The sequence below is a fragment of the Sphaeramia orbicularis genome, chromosome 10, assembly GCF_902148855.1.
Source record: "Sphaeramia orbicularis chromosome 10, fSphaOr1.1, whole genome shotgun sequence".
Taxonomy (NCBI): Eukaryota; Metazoa; Chordata; class Actinopteri; order Kurtiformes; family Apogonidae; genus Sphaeramia; species Sphaeramia orbicularis.
Genome location: NC_043966.1, coordinates 54,053,887 through 54,078,548, shown reverse-complemented (window position 1 = coordinate 54,078,548; position 24,662 = coordinate 54,053,887). Strand labels below are relative to the sequence as shown.

The 24,662-nt window shown below is 37.2% G+C and overlaps 1 long non-coding RNA gene across 1 annotated transcript; it reads left to right on the top strand.

Moving 5' to 3' along the window:
- The first annotated feature begins 1,463 nt into the window (after positions 1–1,463).
- Positions 1,464–23,870, top strand: LOC115427560 (uncharacterized). The gene is made up of 3 exons (XR_003936506.1): positions 1,464–1,540; positions 15,834–15,838; positions 23,859–23,870. It is a non-coding gene; the product is annotated as an uncharacterized LOC115427560 (long non-coding RNA).
- The last annotated feature ends 792 nt before the right edge of the window (positions 23,871–24,662 follow it).

Sequence of the window (24,662 nt, the reverse complement as noted above, 5' to 3'; positions counted from 1 at the left end):
GGATATATTTATATTATGGGATACATATAAGGGCATTAGTTAGTTTGGTTTTGGTTTATCAAAAAAAAATTGTAAAAAAAGAACAAAATAATCAACAAAATGAACAAAATAATCAAAAAAATCTGCAAAATAATCAACAAAATGAGTAAAAAAAAAAAAAAAATTACAACAAAAAGTAAAAAAAACACCAAAATAATTAACAAAATGAACAAAATAATTCAAAAATGAGTTAAAAAAAAAAGACCAGAATAATCAACAAAATAACCATAATATCTACCAAATCAACAAATTAATCCAAAAGAATAAGTAAGACACACCAAAATAATCAACAAAATTAATAAAATAACCCAAAAAAATTTGTAAAATGATCAACAAAATGAGTAAAAAAAAATTACAATAAAAAAGTCATTAAAAAATCCACCAAAATAATTTACAGATTGAACAAAATAATCCAAAAATGAGTAAATAAACAAAAAAACAAAACAGAATTATCAACAAAAGGAACATAATAATCAACAAAACTAACAAAATAATTTAAAAAAAAGTAAGACACACCAAAATAATCAACAAAATGAACAAAATAACCCAAAAAATTTGTAAAATAATCAGCAAAATGAGTAAAAAAAATTTATAATAAAAAACAGTGGAAAAAAACACTTAACAAAATAATCCAAAAATGAGTAAAAAAAAAAAAACCCAAAAACACCAGAATAATCAACAAAATTAACATAATAATCAACAAAATTAACAAAATAACCCCAAAAAATACGTAAGACACACCAAAATAATCAACAAAAATGGATAAAATAATCAACAAAATGAACAAAATAACCAAGAAAATCTGTAAAATAATCAAAAAATAAAAAAAATTACAATAAAAAAACAAAACACCAAAACAATTAATAAAATGAACAAAATAATCAAAAAATTAGTTTAAAAAGAAGACCAGAATAATCAACAAATTGAACATAATAATCAACAAAATCAACAAAATAATCCAAAAAAATAAAACACACCAAAATAATCAACAAAATTAACAAAAATTGATAAAATAATCAACAAAATGAACAAAATAACCCAAATAATCTGTAAAATAATAAAAAAAAAGTAAAAAAAAAAATACAATTAAAAAAACAGTAAACAAAAAAACATACCAAAATGGTTAACAAAATGAACAAAATAATCCAAAATGAGTTAAAAAAAAAAAAAAAAAGACCAGAATAATCAACAAAATGAACATAATAATCAACAAAATTAACAAAAATAAATAAAATAATCACTAAAATGAATAAATCAGTGAAACTTTATTTGTATCTAAACTATGTGGACCCCTTGAAACCAGGTGTTTGTGTTCTAACAGGGCTCTGGGATCCAAAACTATAAGGACTAATGTCAGAATAGAGTTGGATATTATGGGACAGATATCCTATTGATTATTAATACTGATGTTTGTGTGTCTGATCCTCCTGAACAGGACATCTGACAGCTGGAGACATGATGTGTCCACAGATTTGTGTCCACAGAGTTTAGAAACACCTAAGTGTCATTTTTCCATTAGGCAAATTTTTATGCATAAGTTTTATTCACACAATTTGAGGGAAAATGGAAAAGAGACTGGTGAGATGTGATGAAAGTAGATGGTTAGTTGTAGAAGAAAATAATTATTTACAGTCAGAGCAGGAAAAATATGAAAAACATTTAAAATCAGAGTCATGGATAGAAAACAAACAAAACTAAAGCAATTTTGATATAAATTCAGTCCAAACCATCTGAGAGTCATTTTATAAACAAAGATAATAATTTAAACCAAACTAACCAGTGCACTGATATCTATCCCATAATATCCAACTCTATTCTGACATTAGTTGTTATAGTTTTGGATCCCAGAGCCCTGTTAGAACACAAACACCTGGATACAACGGGTCCACAGACTGGGGTCCACATAGTTTATATACAACTAGAGTTTCACTGATTTATTCATTTTGTTGATTATTTTATCCATTTTTGTTCATTTTGTTGATTATTTTGGTGTGTCTTACTTATTTTTGGAATATTTTGTAAATTTTGTTGATTATTATGTTTTGTTGATAATTCCGGTCTTTTTTTAAACTCATTTTTGGATTATTTTGTTAATTTCAATTATTTTGGTGTTTTTTTGTTTTTTTGTGTTTTTTACTGTTACTTTAATTGTAATTTTTTTTTGTACAGATTTTGTTGATTATTTTTCAAATTTTGGGGGTTATTTTGTTCATTTTGTTGATTATTATTTTCATTTTGTTGATTATGCTGGTCTTTTTTTTTTAACTCATTTTTGGATTATGTTGTTCATTTTGTCAATTATATTGATGTTTTTTTACTCTTTTATTGTAATTTTTTAAAAACTCATTTTGTTGATTATTTTACAAATTTTATTGAGTTATTTTTTCCATTGTGTTGATTATTCTGGTCTTTTTTTTTTTTTTTTTTTAAACTCATTTTGGATTATTTTGTTCATTTTGTTAATTATTTTGCTGTCTTACTAATTTTTTTGTATTATTTTGTTAATTCAGTTTATTATTATGTTCATTTTGCTAATTTTTTGGGCCTTTTGTACTTTTTTTTTTTTTTTTTTTTAAATTTCGTTCACAGAAAAACCTGGATTCAACGGGTCCACACACTGTGGTCCATTTGTGTCAGAGTTAATAGTACAAAACAGGAGAACATGTAATAAATCTACAGCAGAATGAAAAGGCCCCTGAATGGATGATGATCTGTGGGAGAACACGGAACAGAAGAACAGAGTTGACAGAAGAACGACAGGACTCATGAGTGGACACGTGTTGGTCGATGCTGATGGATTTTCCGTGGCAGGGTTTGGAGCGCGCTGAGGCTTCATTAGCTTTGTCAGACGTGTTTAAAAGACATATTGACGTGGTCATTAGTGAGGAAATCAAGTCAATTATCTAGTCCAAAACGTCTCTTTTGATTTAGCTGAGTGTTAGACAGGTGTGTAGTCGCAGGTGTGCGCTCGTGTTTGTACGGTGGTGTGTATTTGAGCCTGTCAGTCATTTCTGAAAATCTAAAATCTGAATTTAGCCCCGAAGGCTACATTCAGACTGCAGACAAATGTGGTCTAAATCTGATTTATTTACCCACATGTGACCTGGATCTGATCTGTTACAGACAGTCTGAACAGCGCTAATCTGATCCCGACCACTGTCATATCTGGTCCTAAATCTGACCCAGACCGCTTTTCATATGCGGTCCTAAATCTGACCCAGACCGCTTTTCATATGTGGTCCTAAATCTGAGCCAGACCACTTTCATATGTGGTCCTAAATCTACCTGGACCACTTTCATATGCTGTTAAATATCATATGGTGCCGCTAGCTCAAATTGCTCGAGTGAAATAAACTGTTTTTGTATCAGTCCGACATTGAGAAAGATGAAAACGAAGGGAATTTTATCCATAATTTTTTATCTGTTTTAGTTAGTTTTGTAAACACACAATACAGTTTCAGTTATGTTTTTTTTTTTCTTTTAATTATAGTTTTTTTTATTTATTTCAGTTAACAAAAATGTTTTTTCAATTCCAGTTTTTGTTGTTTCGTTAATTTTTAGTTAACAATAATAACCTTGTTCTGAAGTTCAGTTTACTTCATATCTATCTTTATCTGAATGTGATGGCAAAGAAGATAAACGATAGACAAAAAAAATAAAAAAAATTATACTAAAACTAAACTAAAACTAAGCATTTAGAAAAAAGATGAAAACTAATAAAAACTAGCAAACCTGCTCGAAAAACGAATTAAAATGAACTGAATTAGAGGAAAAAAAGTCCAAACTAAATAAAACTAAACCAGAATGAAAAATCCAAAACTATTTGAACCTTGGTTCAGACGTAGACATGTTAATAATCTGTAACACTGAGTTGGATTCATTATTAATATTTGGAATTTTTCATTCCATTAGTGTTAAATGTCTTCTCCAGTTGTTCATCACACACACCTGCTGTGTGTGTGTGTGTGTGTGTGTGTGTGTGTGTTGCGTTTTGGCTCAGGGCTGTTGTCAGGTTTAGTCGATCAGGTTTCCTGTTTTCGTTGCTGTCCTTGAACGCGGCGTCGCCTTCGGGGTACAGGGTCTTTCTCATGTGGCATCTCGCCACATCAACACACACGCCATTCTTCGTCACATCCTGAGCTCATTTCCATAGAATGGAGCGACAGCTTCTTTTTCTTTTTGGTATTATTTTTTTATTTCCTAAACGTGTCCTCCTCCATCTCCATCTCACTGGGAGTGTGTTTCTGTGCCCAGAGAAAATTGAATTCCCAACTTTAGCTGCAGGAAGGCGTGAATGTATAATTAGAGGCCTGTGGGCAACAGATAAGAAAAATAAAGAAGAGCTTTGATGTTGATCACAAATTATTTCATGCTTTGAGTAAGAGCACATTGATGCTTAAAGCCATACGCAGACGATTCGACATATGTGATGACAAAATACAGACACACACACACACACACACACACACACACACACACACACACACACAGGCTTCATATGGAGAGTTTACATGGATACTGCAGCTCAACAACAGGACCTGAGTTTAAATTAACATCAGAAACGAGCAAAATGTAAACTGCACAATAGAAAAGTGGTAATGGGAACACTGAACTGTTGCAAAAACTGTCAAAGATCGCAAAAAAGTTTTTACACTCTCATGAGGTGGTTTTGGAGACATGTATATCTATATCTATATCTATATCTACATATCTCTATACACAGAACAAAAATATAAATGCAACACTTGTTTTTGCTCCCATTTTTCATGAGCTGAACTCAACAATCTAAAACTTTTTCTATGTACACACAAGGTTTATTTCTCTCAAATATTGTTCACAAATCTGTCTTAATCTGTGTTAGTGAACACTTGTCCTTTGCTGAGATAATCCATCCACCTCACAGCTGTGGCAGATCCAGATGCTGATTAGACAGCAGGATTATTGCACAGGTTAGGCTGGACACAGTAAAAGGAAGGCCACTCTAAAATGTGCACTTTTCTCACACAGCACAATGCCACAGATGTCACCAGTTTGGAGGGAATATGCACTGGTCATGTGACTTCAGGAATGTCCAGCAGAGCTTCTGCCTGTGAATTGAATGTTCATTTCTGGACCATCAGCCACCTGCAAAGGGGTTTCAGAGAATTCATGAAGAAGACTGCGTGAGGAAAATGGTGCTCACACCAAATACTGACTGGTTTTATCTGACCCCCCCTGGACCACCCAATACAGTAAAAGTGCACACTTTAGAGTGGCCTTCCTTTTATTGTGTCCAGCCTAAGGCCCACCTGTGCAATAATCCTGCTGTCTAATCAGCATCTGGATCTGCCACAGCTGTGAGGTGGATGGATTATCTCAGCAAAGGACAAAGGGGAAGTATTCACTAACACAGATTAAGACAAATTTATGAACAAAATTTGAGAGAAATAGGCCTTTTGTGTACATAGAAAAAGTTTTAGATTGTTGAGTTCAGCTCATGAAAAATGGGAGCAAAAACAAAAGTGTTGCATTTATATTTTTGTTCAGTGTGTATAATGTTATTCTAAGTTTTGCCTGTTAACTTATGTATTTTAAGTATCTCCTTTTCCACATTGAGTTCCATATCAGTGGATAAGTGTTGACACATAATTTTTTTAATCATGAAAACTACGAGTCAAGTTCTTAATTTAAGACATGTTCAAATAATGTAAAGTAATTAATTGGTTTGAATTTAATTAAACTAGTTTAACGTGTTAATGCACATATAGTCTGTGAAACTACTCCAGTATGTCTAGCTTTAAAAAAGTCTATATTATAAATGGACTGTGTGTCTGTCTGTCTGTCTGTCTGTCTGTCTGTCTGTCTGTGTGTGTGTGTGTGCGTCTGTCTGTCAGGGTGTGTGTGTCCGTACACAGTTGACTGTTACAGTTTGTCATCCTTCTGTATTTTTTCTCGGTGAACAGACTAGTGAATACAGTAATAGTTGATTGGTCCAATATTTTGTCAGATATTAGTCATTTTTAATCCAATAGTTTTATAATCATGTTTCTATGTCCATGATGCCGTGGCAGTGACTGATGGACAAATGCAGTACAGACCAAATATGGGTGCTGGGGGACCAGGATGTTGTCCCTCAGGGTTGGAATGTGGATTTTAAAAACAGCCCCTCCTTTTTATATCCCACCCTCAATGCTGACAATGATTAAGTCCAGGATCTAGAACAGGGGTCTCAAACATGTGTCCCGGGGCCCAAATACATCCCACCAAAGGTTCCAGTCTGGCCCGTGGGATGTTTCTGCAAAGTCAAAAATTCCAGTCTTGAATTGAATTAAGCAAAAAAAAAAAAAAAGCTTGAATTAAGGAAAAAATGTTGAATTAAGCCAAAAAAAAAAAAAACTTCTTCAATTAAGTAAAAAAAATCTTGAATTAACAACTTCAAATGTTTGTCTTTGTTTTAGTGTAAAAAATAATATTAAATTATGAAAATATTGACATTTCCAAACTATCTTGTAACAATAAAATGTGAATAACCTGAACAAATCTGACCAACCTGAAATGTCTGTATTAAATTCAGCCCAATTTAAACTTTTTTCTGCCTGTTCCTCAGTGTTTAGTGTCTTTGTAGATCTGATCCAGAATGCACATGGACTAATGAGAAGTGGAGGAAGAAGATTGGTAAAATTGCACTTATTTTTCTAAAGAAATTTCATTTTTTTCAGGTTATTCTCATCTTTTTTGTTTGGGTAGTTTATAAAAGTAAGTATTTTCAAGTATTTTCATAATTTAATGTTTTTTTTGCACTAAAACAGACAAAAATGTGCAGTTGTCATTATTTATCGGTTATTCTGTTCTTATTTTCCTGGTTCGGTCCACTGCAGATCAAATCGGACTGAATGTGGAACCTGAAAGAACAGGTGTTTGAGAACCCTGGGGTTACATAGATACTGCAGCTCAACAGCAGGAGGCGGCTTAAAATTAACATCAGAAACGAGCAAAATGTAAACTGTGCAATAGAAAAGTGGCAATGGGAACACCAAACTATATGTGTTTGTTTGTGTGTGTGTGTGTGTATGTATGTATATGTGTATATATATATATATATATATATACACACACACACACACACATCTATATTTAAAATGTTCTAAGTTTTGCCTGTTAACTTATGTATTTTAAGTAGCAGTTGATGGAATGTGTCCTGTAGACGCCTCTGTCAGTCCAAAGCAGAGCCGTGCTGAAACAGCAGAATGTGTGTGAAGTCCATTTACTGGACTGTCGCTGTCAGCGAGGACACCCAGGTCACAGGAACACACCCTAAATGAACTGCCTTTAATGAGGACAGCCCCTTTATATCTGACAGTACATGTTTTTTTTTTTTTTTCAAAGCTTTTGCAATAAAAAGTATTTCAGCCAGGGTCTGAAATTAACCTTCTAGATCACAGGTGTCAAACATGTGGCCCACGGACCAAAAGTGGCCCACCAAAGGCTCTGATCCGACTGGTGGGATGAATTTATGAAACGCAAAAGTTACACTGAACATATGAACAATCAAGAATGTGCAAATTATTTAAGGTCAGTTTAATCAAAAGTGGGTCAGGACCAGTCAAATACTCACCCGTCACCATGGTGACCCGCCCGTCTGGTCATCTGAAACTCACACACCATACCCACTAATGACCCCCCCTCCCGCAGGTTTATTAGTTCAGTTTCCACCACTTATTAGAACTGAAGAAGTCTGTTGGATGAGAGACGAAACATTTTCAGAAGAGCTAAACCAGTCCAGTTGTACGGAAGCCCATTGCAATTACATACTGTTCTGTTTTTCTGAATTAACGGGATAATTATCTTGTAATTACGAGATGATTGTCTCCAATATTCTGAGAAAAAATAAGTTAAAAGAAATTCGGCTCTCTTTTTTTTAATTAGCGAGATAATTATCTCGTAAAAACAGCCGAATTTTTTTTTTTCAGAAAACTCTCGTTAATTCGGAAAACCAGAGCCAATTTTTTAAAACTTATTTTATACTCTTTAATGAAAAAAATTTAATTTGGTACTGTTTTTATGAGATAATTATCTTGTTAATTCAGAAAAACAGAACCGAATGTTTTTTAATTTATTTTTTCTCGTAATTACAAGATAATTATTTTGTTAATTTGGAAAAACAGAACTAAATTTTTTTTTAACTTATTTTTTCTTGTAATTACAAGATACTTATCTCATTAATTTGGAAAAACAGCCAAATTTTATTTTTTGTGTGAATGCAATGTGTTTCTGTACAGTTGAACCCAGAAGAACTACCAAGAATAACTACCATAATAACCTATAAATAATGAAAAACTGCAATTTTTTCTCTTTGCTTTAGTGTAAAAAAAAAGTTAAATTATACAAAAATGTTTACATTTACAGACCAACCTCTTGCAAAAAATGTAAATAAGCTGAACTGTCTTAATAGAAGTCTGTGTATTTGTACTAATATTCTGCCTGTTATTAAATGTTTGGTGTCTTTGTAGATCCACTGTATAATGTGTATAAATGATAAACAGAGGTGTAATATTGTTAAAATTGCTCTCATTTTTCTTAATTTTCTGGTTGTTCATATTTGTTCATGTTATGTTCGAGTACAGTTCGTAGATGTAAACATTTTCATTATGAACTGGTCTTTTTTCACCCAAACACAGAAAACTTTGGCGTTGACATTTATAAGTTCTGAACCTATTATTTATATTATTGTACTGGTCCGGTCCACTTCTAATCATATTAGGCTGAATGTGGAACTGAACTAACAGGAGTCTGACAGTGCTGTTTGACATTTCTGTGTGTTCAGGTGCACCTGCAGAATCTGAAATCTGACTGTGTGCAGTCTGTTAGTACAGCACAGGAGAGATGATGCTGCATCCGTCCCATGGAAACACATAAACCAACATCCTAACAGGAAACAAAGGTAGGAGCACGTGTTCCATGTGACAAAAGGCTTCAATGCTGAGTCTGGTCTGATGTGGGAGGCTGTGGATCTGCAGATCCTCCATGGACCCGGTTCAGAGGCTGTGGACCTGGTGGATCTGCAGATCCTCCATGGACCCGGTTCAGAGGCTGTGGACCTGGTGGATCTGCAGATCCTCCATGGACCCGGTTCAGAGGCTGTGGACTTGGTGGATCTGCAGATCCTCTATGGACCCGGTTCAGAGGCTGTGGACCTGGTGGATCTGCAGATCCTCCATGGACCCGGTTCAGAGGCTGTGGACCTGGTGGATCTGCAGATCCTCCATGGACCCGGTTCAGAGGCTGTGGACCTGGTGGATCTGCAGATCCCCTATGGACCCGGTTCAGAGGCTGTGGACCTGGTGGATCTGCACATGCTCCATGGACCCGGTTCAGAGGCTGTGGACCTGGTGGATCTGCACATGCTCCATGGACCCGGTTCAGAGGCTGTGGACCTGGTGGATCTGCAGATCCCCTATGGACCCGGTTCAGAGGCTGTGGACCTGGTGGATCTGCACATGCTCCATGGACCCGGTTCAGAGGCTGTGGACCTGGTGGATCTACAGATCCTCCATGGACCTGGTTCAGAGGCTGTGGACCTGGTGGATCTGCAGATCCCCTATGGACCCGGTTCAGAGGCTGTGGACCTGGTGGATCTGCACATGCTCCATGGACCCGGTTCAGAGGCTGTGGACCTGGTGGATCTACAGATCCTCCATGGACCCGGTTCAGAGGCTGTGGACCTGGTGGATCTGCACATGCTCCATGGACCCGGTTCAGAGGCTGTGGATCTGCAGATCCTCTATGGACCCGGTTCAGAGGCTGTGGACTTGGTGGATCTGCAGATCCTCTATGGACCCGGTTCAGAGGCTGTGGACCTGGTGGATCTGCAGATCCTCCATGGACCCGGTTCAGAGGCTGTGGACCTGGTGGATCTGCAGATCCTCCATGGACCCGGTTCAGAGGCTGTGGACTTGGTGGATCTGCAGATCCTCTATGGACCCGGTTCAGAGGCTGTGGACCTGGTGGATCTGCAGATCCTCCATGGACCCGGTTCAGAGGCTGTGGACCTGGTGGATCTGCAGATCCTCCATGGACCCGGTTCAGAGGCTGTGGACCTGGTGGATCTGCAGATCCCCTATGGACCCGGTTCAGAGGCTGTGGACCTGGTGGATCTGCAGATCCTCCATGGACCCGGTTCAGAGGCTGTGGACCTGGTGGATCTGCAGATCCCCTATGGACCCGGTTCAGAGGCTGTGGACCTGGTGGATCTGCACATGCTCCATGGACCGGTTCAGAGGCTGTGGACCTGGTGGATCTGCAGATCCCCTATGGACCCGGTTCAGAGGCTGTGGACCTGGTGGATCTGCACATGCTCCATGGACCCGGTTCAGAGGCTGTGGACCTGGTGGATCTACAGATCCTCCATGGACCTGGTTCAGAGGCTGTGGACCTGGTGGATCTGCAGATCCCCTATGGACCCGGTTCAGAGGCTGTGGACCTGGTGGATCTGCACATGCTCCATGGACCCGGTTCAGAGGCTGTGGACCTGGTGGATCTGCAGATCCTCCATGGACCCGGTTCAGAGGCTGTGGACCTGGTGGATCTGCACATGCTCCATGGACCCGGTTCAGAGGCTGTGGATCTGCAGATCCTCTATGGACCCGGTTCAGAGGCTGTGGACTTGGTGGATCTGCAGATCCTCTATGGACCCGGTTCAGAGGCTGTGGACCTGGTGGATCTGCAGATCCTCCATGGACCCGGTTCAGAGGCTGTGGACCTGGTGGATCTGCAGATCCTCCATGGACCCGGTTCAGAGGCTGTGGACTTGGTGGATCTGCAGATCCTCTATGGACCCGGTTCAGAGGCTGTGGACCTGGTGGATCTGCAGATCCTCCATGGACCCGGTTCAGAGGCTGTGGACCTGGTGGATCTGCAGATCCTCCATGGACCCGGTTCAGAGGCTGTGGACCTGGTGGATCTGCAGATCCCCTATGGACCCGGTTCAGAGGCTGTGGACCTGGTGGATCTGCACATGCTCCATGGACCCGGTTCAGAGGCTGTGGACCTGGTGGATCTGCAGATCCCCTATGGACCCGGTTCAGAGGCTGTGGACCTGGTGGATCTGCACATGCTCCATGGACCCGGTTCAGAGGCTGTGGACCTGGTGGATCTACAGATCCTCCATGGACCTGGTTCAGAGGCTGTGGACCTGGTGGATCTGCAGATCCTCTATGGACCTAGTTCAGAGGCTGTGGACCTGGTGGATCTGCAGATCCTCCCTGTTCATATTTCAGTGTATTTGGGATTAACTGAATGTAGAGAATATTAGAACAGATAATCCATCCTTAATGTAATTAAAGAACTCATCTTAATAATGGCATGGCTTTAGAGTTTTGGGAAAAAAAATGAAAAAAATCACTAAAGCATGAAATGCATTGGTTTAAAAACTCAATCTCATATGTTGTGATTGAAGGAATCCTTCAGTCGGTCCAGGCCTGTCAGTGGGTTTAACACAGACTGCAGATCTACACAGGCACAAACAGAACAGAGGTTAAAAAAAACAAATAAAAAAAACAAATAAGGACTTCAGACTGATAAGGACTGATATTAGAGGCTTCAACTGATTGACTGACAGTGAGGATCATGTCCAGGCCTTTATGTCCTCAAATCCTGATTACAGATTTAAACAGTGTAAAACATTCATACCCACAGGGGAACCAACAGAAACCATTAAATGCTTGATGCTGTTCAAACCTCTTTGAGACACTGCATGTGATGGTTTAGTGTTTTTCTGTTGATTATTTTTAGTTGGACTAGTTATTTAATCAAGATCCAAATGAGAATAATTGAGCTCTGCCTTAGAGGAGACATGTTCTAGACTGGATGTGGACTTTGTAGGCTTCAACAATATGGGGTTAGATTAGTGTCCAAATATTCATGTCCATCAGACAGATCTGTGTTCATATTAGTCTGTAGATGTGCATAAAATAAATGTGTGTAAACTGTTGAATGAGTTCACTCGTACATTAAATGTGTGTAGTTCTGTCCAAATGAACTCAGTAACTCAGATGAATCCATCATCCAGATGAATGTGATTGTAGAAGAACAGAACACGTTGTTCCTCTGGATGGAAATATGAGGAAAAAACCCCAAAACAGAACAGTTGGAGAGTGTTGAAACTGTTGAAGGTGTTTGATAAACCTGTTCAGTTCAGATATAGTCACTTCTGTAATGAGTCTGTTTGTTCATGCAAAATGAAACATAATTATTATAGATGAAAAATGATATTTAATCGTGATTAATCAAAATTAATCCACAGCAACCCTTGATTAATCTGTTTAAATATTTTTATAGTTTGACAGCACTAAATGTGTTTGATCAGAATATGAATGAATAAGTTTAGACAGAATTACAGACAGGAAATCCAACTGGACCAGTGTCCTTTCTCCGATGTCATGAATATGAATTCACCAGCAGGACTCTACTGTCGTAAACCTGTCCCCACTGCACAGACATTATTTCTGGAGCAGAGGATCCATGGATTCCACACATTTTTGACAATGAAGTATATTTGTATCTTATTTTGGTAATTTTTCACTAATTTTTCTGCATATTTTTTGTTTTGACTCATTTTGATCCTTATGTTTGTGTTCTTTTTTTTCTTTGTTTTCCTTTATTCTGCTAATTTTGTCAACTTTTTAAAATTTGACATTTTTTCATCTATCTATCTATCTATCTATCTATCTATCTATCTATCTATCTATCTATCTATCTATCTATCTATCTATCTATCTATCTATCTATCTATCTATCTATCTATCTATCTATCTATCTATCTATCTATCTATCTATTTTGCTGCTTATTGTTTTTTGTCTTTACTCATGTTGATGCTCATGTTTGTCCATTTTTGTTCATTTTTGTCTTTATCTATACTGTTCTATATCTATTCCACAGACTGACCATGAGTTCAGGTCCAGATCAGGTCCACATCAGGAAGGATCACTATCCCAGATGGATGACCAAGTGATTGAACCAAACCAGGTCCAATCCAACCATTAGTCCTATGTTCTGTTCAACTATAGAAGGAACCTGATCTTGACCTGATCTGGACCTGATCTGGACCCTGAAGTCATGGTCAGTCTGTGAATCCATGGATCCTCTGCTCCAGCAATAATGTCTGTGAAGTGGGGATGGATTTACGACAGTAGAGTCCTGTTGGTGAATTCAGATTCTTGTCAAAACCTTTTTGTTCCTATTTTGACAAATAAAATACAAACAGTACATTTAATGTACGACTGAACTCATTCAGCAGTTTACACAGATGTATTTTCCGTCCATCTACAGACTCATATGAGCACAGCTCTGTCTGATGTGTGTGAATATTTGGACAGTAACCTAAGCCGGTCCATTTCTCCCACACAAACACACATTTGATCCCAGTGAAGCAGACGGCGTTTGTTTTACCCACAGGGACAAACCTAATCCTGAGCGTTTCCATTTCCTCAGTTGTAACGGAGGAGGAGGCGGCGGCTCTCAGCCAATCACGGCCCATCACCCCTAACACTGTTTGAAAGGCTGTCGACCTGTTTCCCAACAAAACAAAAACCCTTTCATTTGCTCCCTCTCCCTCCATTAATATCATCGTCTAAGGCCACGGGGCCGGCGTGGAAGGCCTCACAAACATATTCAGTTTCATCATAATTAAGAATAGATTATCTATCCAGCACAGCAGCGCCATTTATCATAATCATCATTTCGACCTTTTAGGGCTTTAAATAATCTGATGCAGGGATCCATAACTGTTTGCGACACCACAATAATTTGTTTATAGCCACATCCATTTGGTTCTACCATTCTGTAATCAATAGCTGTAAATCTAGTCCGTTTTGCTGCACATTTCTTCTTGTAGAGCAGGGATTTCAAACTCATTTTAGTTCACTTCCACATTCAGACCATTTCAATCTCAAGTGGGTCAGGACCAGTACAACACTATCAAAATAACATAAATCATGACAACTCCACATTTTTCTCTTTGTAAATGTAAATATTTTCATGTATTTACACTAAAACAATGTATGATTTTGCAAAAAATATGAACTACTTGAAATGTCTTAAGAGAAGTAGGATTTTAACAATATTCTGTGTGTTATTAAATGTTTCTTGTAGTTTTTAATATTATAATGTACATGTGTAAATGATAAACTGAGGCAGAATATTGTTAAAGTTACACTTATGTTTTTTCAGTGTATTCATGTTATTCACATCTTTTGAAAGGATAGTTCGCAGATGTAAACCTTTTCATAATGTAAATTAACTTTTTCGCTCTAAAACAGAGAAAAGTTTGGAGTTGACATATATTATTATGTTCTTATTTTACTAGTTCAGCCCACTGGAGATCAAATTTAGCTGAATGTTGAACTGAACTAAAATGAGTTTGACAGCCCTGCTTTAAAATAAAAAATTCCATAATGTCCACTGGAAAGGACCAATGACGTGCAGTCAGAGGAGGCAGGGGAGGCAGAGCCTCCCTTGTCAATCTTGAAAAGAAAAAAAACTTGACTATAAAATATAATAAATGTTGATAGTTGTCAGCTGGTATGTCCTACTGTATAAAGTCATTTTCCATTCGAATCCAATATTGTTATTATTATTATTATTTTTATTTATTTATTTATTTATTTTCAATTAGAATAGCAGAATTTCCACATGCTCCGTTCAGATACAGGGAGGAGAGGCAGCGCTGTGCTGTGCCTCCAGGAGAACTGTCTCCTCCCCTCATGAACTCTGCTGGTACCCATGAAAATACTGTGTCGTTGTCCCTCTGTATATCACAGTTAAAATGCTTTCAAACACTCTGATTATATGCTCTGTCCTTCCATGATCTGCATAACGTATGGAATGTATTTCTGTAATGTACTTAGGCTCGCAGATTAATCATAAAACCGCAGTGAAAAAGTCACTAGGGGAGGCACACAGTACCCCTGCCTCATGATAGATGGCGCCAGTGAGTCCACAGATTCATGCGCTTATAATCTTCTTCATTCTTTTTTATACACTTTAATTCACCAGGATCGGCGCATGGATTTCATGTACAAATAAAGGTAAGACCATAAACTTTTTTTATGTTTAGTTTGAAATGGCTCTTTTTGAAGGTTTCCTGTTGAGTTCCTGCCAGTCTACCTATGCTGACTTGATGCACAGCCCATATACCCAGGCCGTTCCTTTGGCTCCCTCTCTCTATTCCAGTTTCTCAGACCACCATATATTTGTAGATCTGGCTCTGAAAGAGTCAGTGCCTCCCCAGTCATGAACCCCACTGCACGTCACTGGAAAGGACATTATATTAAAAAAAAAAAAAAAAAAAAAATCTGAAAAAACTGTTGCATCATACTGTTTCCAATTAAGGCAATTATTAAATGTAAAATGGTGAAAAGGTTTACTTACTGGGTGTCAGGAGTAGGCTGTAAGAAAATATCAGTTCTGCAATATATCGTGATATTTCACAATACTGTATCAATATTAAAAAGTACTGTATCGATATTTTTGTGTATTTATTCAAATGCAGATATTGTGGAGATCATTTTTGCTTTTTGTCTTTCTTTTTGTTTATATTTTATTTATTCTTATTTCACACTCTTATTCAATAATGTTCGTTCCTTTGTTGGGATTGAACTCAAATCCTGTTCTGATGTTAGTTCTGAACTAATAGAATATGAACATTTGAACAGGATCTGAAACTGGAATGTCTGTAAAACAGAATTTCAGTCTGAACACAGGAACATTTTGTGATGTAACATTAGATCCTGTTGGGATCAAATAAAAATGTGTTCAGTATTTGTGCAGATTTCTGGTGTAATTCAATTTCAGTAGTGTAAATTAACTTTTTTCACTCTTAAACATAGAGAAAAGTTAGGAGTTGACAGTATTTCTACATTATTATGTTAATATTTGACTGGTTTGGCCCATTTCAGGTCAAATTTAGCGCTGAACTAAAATGAGTTTGACAGCCCTGTTGTAGAGGGAAAAAAAAAACTGTCAGAGAAATGCTCCGTGGTCTCTCCTGGCCTCTAAGTTTCCACCAGATGATATCAGAGTGTTAATTGTAAATATCAGAGTGTTAATTGTACACAGCGTTGCGTACGGTCGGGCAGTCTGAGGAGGCAGGGATGGATTAAGATAACAGAAGCGATGGTGTCATAACTGCAGATAATCGACTGATTCATTAAGATAAGAGAGGAAGAGAGGGAGTGAGAGCTGCAGGGATGAGCTGCTCAGCGCTTGTACGCAGCTTGTTCACCATCTCGCTCATTAAAAAGACATGAAACACCAAGCTGTTGTACGCCTGTGTTCTTTTTTTCCTCTCAGTTTTAAACCTACTGGATGTTGACAGGCTGTCATCAGGCTGACACACATCCAGTGGATGGAGGAGCGTAAAGATGGCAGCTGCCGACCCACAGAGCCGCAAAGCAGACAGACGGACGTACACTTCCACTGTTCTAGAAACAACGTCCACTGGATGGTTCACAACTGTGGGACTGTTAGAACGGAATTACACACCACAGCTCCAAACAGTTTCACCTTCAACCTGGAATCAAGGTTCTAATAGTTTTGGATTTCTCATTCTAGTTTAGTTTGATTTAGTTTGGACTTTTTTCTCTAATTCAGTTCATTTTAATTAGTTTTTAGAGCAGGTTTGCTATTTTTTATTACCTCTGCTAAGGAGGTTATGTTTTTGTCGGCGTTGGTTTGTCTGTCTGTCTGTCTGTCTGTCCGTGTGCAAGATAACTCAAAAAGTTATGGACGGATTTGGATGAAAATTTCAATAAATGTTGATACTGGCACAAGGAACAAATGATTAAATTTTGGTGGGGGTCAGGGGTGGCGAGGCCACAGGGGCCCACTGATCTGCCTTGGCGGAGGTTTGTGCTCTCCGAGTGCATGTAGTTAGTTTACATTTTTTTCAAAATGCTTAGTTTTAGTTTAGTTTTAGTATTAATTTTAGTTCAGTGGTCTCTTTTCTCTTCTTCTCTGTCGTCATATTCAAATAAATCCCAGACAGGACTCTGCTGCTTTCTCCCAACTTTAGTCTCCATGTTTCCAGGACCGTTTAAAGAGTCCAATCTGGCCCATGGGATGAATTTGTGAAATGCAAAAATGACATTGAAGATATTAACAGTCAAGGATGTTAGAATCATTTTAGGTCACTTCAGTCTAAAGCAGATCAGACCAGTAAAATACTATCCTAATAAACTATAATTAATGAAAACTACAAATATTCCTCTGTTTTAGTTAAAAAAAAAAAAAAAAAGTAAAATTACACAATGACTAGTCCTTCACAAAAAATGTGAATAACCTGAGCAAACATGAAGAACCTGAAGTGTCGTAAGAGTAATTTGTCTAATTTTACCAATATTCTCAGTATTACTGAATGTTTGATGTATTTGTAGATCCACTGTGATCTGCACGTTGTGATGCACATGTATAATTATGAACTGAGATATAATGTTGTTAAAATTGCACTTATTTTTTTAAAAAGAATTTTCAGGTTCATATTTGTTCGTGTTATGTTCAAGTACAGTTTGAAGATGTAGTAACTGTCATTATGGAATTTGACTTTTTTTCACTCAAAACATAGAGAAAACTTTAGAGTTGACATTATTTATATGTTTTCATCCTATTATTTATATTATTTTACTGGTCTGGCCCATTTTGGATCACATTAGGCTGAATGTGGAACTGAACTAACAGGAGTTTGAGACCCCTGCTCTATAAACACATGTAAGTGATAACATTTTTTTTCTAACACTGCCACAAATTACCTGACTGTGCTTCCAACATGGTGGAACGCAGCAGGATGAAAGGATTGGTGACATCTACACGATTTAACTGTGCACCACATGGGGGCTTTAATTATTTTTTGGCTGTTCGACTAACACTGTTAAGTTTGTAAGGAATTAAAGTAGACGTGTGCTGAAGGTACTCTATCCCAAGGTTCTAATAGTTTGTGATTTTTCATTATAGTTTAGTTTTATTTAGTTTTGACTTTTTTTCTCTAATTCAGTTCGTTTTAATTTGTTCTTAGAGCAGGTTTGCTAGTTTTTGTTGATTTTCGTTTTTTTCTAAATGCTTAGTTTTAGTTTAGTTTTAGTACTAAGTACTATTAGCACGACCCCTTGTAATTAAGGCTGTGTATCGGCTAGAATCTGGTGATACGATACAAATCACAATACTAGGATCACAATATGATATATCATGACACTGTTAAAAAGGCAATTTTTTGTTTGCTTGGTACCTGGAATGTACTTGTTCATGCAGCTGAAGGCAATCTGCTGATCAAGGTTATAATCGTTTACGAAAATGAACGAAATGACGAAAACTAAAATTGAAAAAACTTTTTCATTAACTGAAATAAATAAAAACTATAATTAAAAGAAAAAAAAAACATAATTAACTGAAACTGTATTGTGTGTTTACAAAACTAAAACATATAAAAATTATGGATAAAATTCCCTTCGTTTTAGTCTTTGTCAGTGTCGGATTGATACGAAATCGATTTCTTTGTCTCTCTCAGTTTTCTGTGCTGTCTCCATACGACACTTTTTGCTCCGTCACTTGTGTTCACTTGTGGTTTCCAGTCGTCTTCTGGTCCCCACTCTACCTGGAAACATGGAGACTAAAGTTGGGGAGAAAGCAGCAGAGTCCTGTCTGGGATTTATTTGAATACGACGACAGAGAAGAAGAGAAAAGAGACGATAAAAACTAAACTAAATTAAGCATTTAGAAAAAAATGAAAACTAATAAAAACTATCAAACCTGCTCTAAAAACGTATTAAAACGAAGTGAATTGGAGAAAAAAAAAGTCCAAACTAAATAAAACTAAACTAGAATGAAAAATCCAAAACTATTAGAATCATGCTACAGATATTAGTGATGAAAGTCTGATTCTTTTAACTAACTCGATTCTTTCAGTTCATTCGACTGTTTAGAATAAATTCATTTGATTCATCAAATAAAAGAAAAACAAAAACAAGTGGTTCCAGGCACAACAAACCCTCACACGTATTGAATCTTATTATGGCATCGATCCAGCTGATGTCATCATGTCTGTGTGTGTGCTGATGTCAGCAAAGACACATTTAACATATTACAAGTAAATGGAAAAAAAAAATTAAAATTCATAAAAAAATGTGAACTTTGACCTACTTTTACCAAAATGTAATCACATCTGTTCTGGGTCACTGGTAATCTGTAAACCTAATCTGGTATGAATTCAACCAATAGTTCTGCTGCTAAAGTGTAAACAAACAAACTGAACCAAAAACAACAGCCCTTCCCTCCCCTTTGGGGGGCGGGGCAATAATTACCAAGGTTATTATCGTTAACGAAAACTAACGAAATGATTGCAAACTAGAATTGAAAACAACATTTTCGTTAACCTGAATAATAAAAACTATAATTAAAAGAAAAAAACATAACTAACTGAAACTGTATTTGAGTTTACAAAACTAAACACAAAAAATTATGGATAAATTTGAAAACAAAGGTCAAAACTAAATAAAACTAAACTATAATGAAAAATCCAAAACTATTAGAAACTTGATGCCTCGGGCACAGATGGCAGTTACAACCACATGATATATATGGATGAACTAACACGGAACATGGCTGAAACACGGAAACAGCTGAAAGGAAGCAGAGCTCCAGCCGTTTCCATATCGTGTTTGTTGCAGCCGCTGCTTTCAGGCGGTGTGCATCGAACCAGTACAATACTGTCATACTCACCTTTAAATAATCCCAACACCAAATGTTTCTCATTGTTTGTGTAAAAAAGTAAAATGAACATAAAAATGTTTACATTGAACAAAACTAACCTTTCATTAATGGAATAATCTCGACAAAACATGAAGTGTTGTCAGGGTACTAAATCCATTTGTACCACATTCTGCCTGTTAAATATATATTAAAGCTGCAAGCAGCACTGGGCGGGACCCTCACACTGGGCGTTCTGCCTCCCATACGTTCCACCTCCCGTGTGTTCCACCTCCCATACGTTCTGTCTTCCGTACTTCCGCCTCCTGTGGCCGTTGACACCTCAGTTCCACTCACACCTCTCCGTACTGACACCAGCCTCCTCCCTTTGTATCCAGTCCTCCTTTCTATCCCTACAGAACACTTGCGCCCCTCTGCTGAAACCACCATCACCTTTTAATGAGGCTTTTATTTTGAAAAGCCTACTGTGTGTGTATGCAAGTGTGGTGTGACAGACAGAATCTGTTCGAGTGTGACTTGAAATTGTACCAAACAGGTGAGCATAAACTTATACTTTACCATTTTTAATAAGGCTTTGCTTTTGTAAAACTTTATTGTGTGTGTGGGTGTACCGTTCACATTTTTATCATGCTCTCATTTTTTCATTTATATTATAGTTTATTTTTATATATATGTACATATATGTACATACATACAGGGTGGGGAAGCCAAAATGTACAATATTTTGAGGCAGGGATTGAAAGACAGTGTATGACCATTAGTTTATTGAAAATCATGAGAATTTATTTGCCACAAGAAAATGTCCATAATAGAAGATGTTTTTATTCTATGTGGTCCTCCTTCTTTCTCAATAACGGCCTTCACACGCTTCCTGAAAACTTGCGCAAGTGTTCCTCAAATTGGGGTGACAAACTTCTCCCATTTCTTCTTTAATAGTATCTTCCAGACTTTCTGGTATAGTTTTGCTACATAGTCATTCTCTTCTTTCATTATAAACATTCTTTATATGGACACTCCAACTATTTTGAAATCTCCTTTGGTGTGACGAGTGCATTCAGCAAATCACACACTCTTTGACGTTTCTTTCCTGATTACTCATATGGGCAAAAGGTTTGTGAAAAGGTATGGATAATAGGTGTTAGGTAGATATGACATCAGTATATGTTTGGGTTCAAAACAACTGATGTAGTGTCTGCTGAGAAAAAACAAACTAAATGTTCATTGTACATTTTGCTTCCCCACCCTGTATGTATATTATATAATATATATAATATATATCTATATATATTATATATATATATGTATATATTAGGGTGGGCAGGAAGTTAACGCGTTATTACCGCTTAACGCATTCATTAAATAACGCCGACAATTTTTTTATCTCACGTTAACGCCGTTTTATTATTGTTCTGCCTTTCAAGCAAGTCTTAGTTGATTTATACATACGGACTCTTATTTTGAAACTCATGCTTTTATTTTTCCGGTCCACACACTGGTGCTGTGTGTATGTGAGCTGAGAGGAGAAAACCGGCGAACTTTACAAGTAATGCTGATGTTTAAGCTAATTCGTTTATGCTAGCACTCACAGATGGGTTGCTAATTCTTTCTGCAGGCTCATGCTAAGTTTATGTAAATTCATTGGTTGTGTTTAGGTCTAATATGTCAGCCTTTGAACTAACCTTTACTCATTTACATGTGAATGTTGTATTAGCAGTCATTTTATCTTGATGCTAACTTGAATGGGAAAATCCATAGACATGCTAACGATTAGCATTTACAGGTTAATTAAAGATTTACAACGTCTTTTTATTCAGCAACAAAGGCTCACATCAGAGATATTGATACTATTCATTCTTACAACAACTGAACATAAAATACTCACAGGCAAACGTTTTTGGGGCCATACAAACAGAGTGAAAGAAACGTCTGTTAGTTCTATGTCCGAACTAACTACGGTAACACGGAAAGGACCAAACATACGTTAGTGCAACTTATTCTGACCACTTCAGGGCCCCTTTGGCTTGCTTTGAACAACTGAACATCACATATTAATGGGCTTATTAGTATCAGTACTGATGTGGGACTAAGACTCCTGTCAGTCACTCACAACTGTAAATACACTGGTGGGGACATAAACATGTGTAAAAGTAGTGGTTTTTTACATGGACATTTTCATTTTAAATGTCTTCAGATGGTGGGGTTGAGAAGGACACAGTTGTTTGGAAGCACTGACGTGCAATTACTTTTATCACTGGAGTACTTCCAGTCTGGAATATCACTGAAAGGAAATACATGCTGTTGATGCCCCCCCACAACTATGTGATGAATCGCGATTAATCGCAGAAAGCCATGCATTAATCACGATTAAAATTTCAATCGCTGCCCACCACTAATACATATATATATATATATAATATATATATATATATATATATATATTTATATCTCGTAGTGTCCTCCTTTATTTTTTGTAGTGCTCGATGTAAGGAACATTTTGGCATTGGTTTCATGTCTCTCGGACATTCCTGCTGGCTGCTATCGTGGTTTCTGTGTTTTTGGACATAGGTGGTGCTAGAGAGCGCATTTTGGCACCTACGGGGTTAATTTTTGGATTTTATCAAATTTTTCCCTGGACCTGACATATGTGCCAAATTTAGTGAGTTTTCGAGCATGTTTAGGGGGTCAAAATCCAGTTCAAAGTGGCGTCAGGAAAATAATAATAATAATAAAAAACAAACGAAAAACAATAGGGGCCTTGCCTTCTGGCAAGTCCACTCACTGTGTGAGTGGACCTGCCCTCTTGGCTCGGTCCCTAATATAGGGCTGGGCAAGTTAACGCGTTATTACCCGTTATACCGCGTTATTACCGCGTTATTACCGCGTTATACCGCGTTAACGCATTCATTAAATAACGCCGCCAATTTTTTTAAATCTCCCGTTAATGCCATTCTGCCTTTCAAGCAAGTCTTAGTTCATTTATACATACGGACTGTTATTTTGAAACTTGCTCTTTTATTTTGGTGCTCCACATGCACTGTAGAACCAAGTGCCGGTGTCTGAGAGGAGAAAAGTGAGCGAACTTTCCGAGTAATGCTGAATCAAATTTGTTTAACTCCTGCAGTTCAACGCCTGTATGTATCAATCATTCTGTTGTTTGCTAAATAATTTCACATGCAAACATGCCGTTAGAAACATGTTTATGAGGTTAGTTTGGATGTGTTTATTACAATGTGTTATTAACATGTTTAAGCTAATTCGTTTATGCTAGCAGTCCCAGATGGGTTGCTAATTCTTTATGCAGGCTCATACTAAGTTTATGTAAATTCATTGATTGTGTTTAGGTATAATATGCCAGCCTTTGAACTAACCTTTACCTATTTACGATGTGATTAGCTCCATGCTAACCTGAATGGGAAGGTCCATAGACACGCTAATGATTAGCATTTACAGATTAATTTAAGATTTACAACATCTTTTTATCCAGCAACCACAGTTCACATCAGAGATATTTGATACTAGTCATTCTGACAACAACTGAACATAAAATACTCACAGACAAATGTTTTTGGGGCCATACAAACAGAGTGAAAGAAACGTGTCTGATAGTTCCGTCTTATGTCTGAACTGACTACGGGAACACCGCAAGGACAAAACGTATGTTAGTGCAACTTATTCCAACCACTAGAGGGCCCCGTTTGCTTGCTTTGAACAACTGAACATCACATGTTATTGGGCTTATTAGTATTAGTACTTATTAGTGGGCTTAAGACTCCTGTCAATCACTCACAAGCAGAAATAAACCTGTGTGGACATAAACATGTGTAACAGTAGCGGTCTGTTCCATGGACATTTTCATTTTAAATGTCTTCAGATGGTGGGGGGGAGAAGGACACAGGTGTTTGGAAGCACTGACATGTGCAATTATTTTTATCAGCGGAGTACTGCAGTCTGAAATATCACTGAAAGGAAATACACACTGTTGATGCTGGCAAACCCCCCCCCCCCAAATATAACTATGTGATTAATTGCAATTAATCGCAGAAATCCATGCGATTAATTGTGATTAAAAATTTTAATCGCTGCCCAGCACTAATATAATCTAAATAGAAATTGAAGGCATAATACTGTTAAAATTGCATGAATTTCAGGTTGTTCATGTTATTCAGATTTTTAAAGGATCGTTTGTAGATGTAAATATTTTCATCCTGTCATTTCTTTCTTATTGTACTAGTCCGGTCTGTTTGAGGTCATACTGGGCTGAATGTGGATACTGGTCCGGTCCGTTTGAGGTCATACTGAATACAGATACCGGTCCGGTTGGTTTGAGGTCATACTGGGCTGAATGTGGATACCGGTCTGGTCCAGTTCTAAAGCGTCCTCTGTCGTTGGTACCTGAGGCTGGATGATGGAGGTGGTGATCAGCTAATGATGGACACGTGTCTCAGTGGATACATGTCTCAATGGGAGGCCGCTGTTTCCGTCTCCTTTGAAGGTTAATAATAATTAAATCAATGCAAAGCTGTGTTCTCCTGTGAATGATCCTTCAGGGTAATTTATGGTATATTATTTTTAGATATTTGACACTGTTATTGTCTTTGAATTGTTTGTACACTGTTTTATACTTTTATTCTGCTTCTATCATTGACTTTTATTCTGATCGTATCTTTTAATCTTTTATACTTGTACTGTGACAGACCTCTGCATAATATACACCAATGTACCTGAATGTGTACAAAAAAAACTATCTGTATCTGTATCTTTACCTGTATCGGAATCTGTATTGACTTCTGTATTGGTATCTGTATCGGAATCTGTATCTTTACCGGTATCAGTATCTGTATCATATCGGTATCTCTATCTTTACCTGTATCGGTATCTTTATCGGAATCAA